At 37.4% G+C, this 1,324-nt stretch overlaps 1 long non-coding RNA gene across 1 annotated transcript; it reads left to right on the top strand.

The window, feature by feature from the left end:
• The first annotated feature begins 201 nt into the window (after window positions 1–201).
• Window positions 202–1,110, top strand: LOC118734848. Its single transcript, XR_004992461.1, has 3 exons — window positions 202–521; window positions 598–796; window positions 887–1,110. It is a non-coding gene; the product is annotated as an uncharacterized LOC118734848 (long non-coding RNA).
• The last annotated feature ends 214 nt before the right edge of the window (window positions 1,111–1,324 follow it).

A 1,324-nucleotide genomic window follows, 5' to 3' on the forward strand; every position in this document is an offset into this window, starting at 1 on the left:
CCAAACATCCAAACATACAAACTTTCACATTTATAATATTAGTAAGAGTAAGATTAGTAAGATAGTAAGATAAGATTTTATCCTCGAAAAGAACTTTTTCTAATCATGAGGCGAAATTCCCCACAGTAAGTGTTGCCGTGAGCGCAAAACGAAAACGTTGCAACCCAAAAGTACTCCTCGGGGACCAATTGGTGAAAAACTGCGAAAAGGTTTATTACTGTATATACTGTGTTATGGAAGCTGGCCACCTGGAACAGCTTCCTGTAAAAACCTGCAAATCGTGAAGCATTTGTCGCGACTTATATTGTTTAGTATATGGCTAAGCCAAACTGGAGGGTGAAGTCATTCGAGGCGAGCGATAATTGCCAATCAATTTGTGAGTTAACTGACTTTGTGGAAAATACATTGCTACCTTCTAATGGTATAAATTCGACGATGTTGAGATGAGCGAAAATGGACATCACAGCTTGTTCAGCATGTAAGTGGGCTTGGGTACAAAGGAAAAGTAGCAGTCGTTGAAGGTGCGTTAATTATAGAATTTTATTCATAATTGGCTTTCAGTTAAATAAAAATATATTTTCTACCATAATTTTTCAGCTGAATGTGCCCTTTATACTTGTGCAATTGTTTTGGTTGGATGCCCTGATCCATCAATAAAATACCAGTATCCCAAACTGAGCAAATTGCATCAGGTCGTTTCGCTATTAACACGTTGCAGAGACATCTCTGACAAATGCCAGAATTCAAATCAAAATGCACAACCTTCCGAATCCATACAGAGATCCAAATATAAGGTGTAAGGAGTTAATACCATTATCGTTAGTGAAAAGCTGGGACATTAATTTTTCTTAAGTTTCCATCTTTTTTCCTTTTCATTAATTTGCAGTTACATTAAGAAGCTAAAGAGGACAGAGCTGTTGGTGAGGAAGGTGTCGAGCTACTGCAGTACTGCAGCTGTGAAAATGAACATTTCGCACGAGCCCCACTAACCGAACTATGAGAAAATTAGATTATGATATAACGACGACGAAAAGTGGTACCAGTAATAGATTATCAATGTTCCGTTTTGTATGTAAAATTTGAGTATGCAATGAAATCTGTGTTCGCATGGAATAGTAGTTTATGTCAAAAGGCTGGTCAGAATCACGGTGCAGCGAACGAAGGTGGCGCCGTCAGTGGTACCGCTACTTTGGTTTTGCCGATTTTGACAGTTGTGGTAACTTGTAAATAAACCTTTGTTTACAAATCAGCGAAAGAGAAATTTGAATTATAAGTGAAAAATCAGTTTAAATCGTGTTAATTTGCAATTTGTGAGTGATTTTTG

This window comes from Rhagoletis pomonella, unplaced genomic scaffold (genome assembly GCF_013731165.1).
Source record: "Rhagoletis pomonella isolate Grant_MI unplaced genomic scaffold, Rhpom_1.0 Rhpom_scaffold_00002, whole genome shotgun sequence".
NCBI lineage: Eukaryota > Metazoa > Arthropoda > Insecta > Diptera > Tephritidae > Rhagoletis > Rhagoletis pomonella.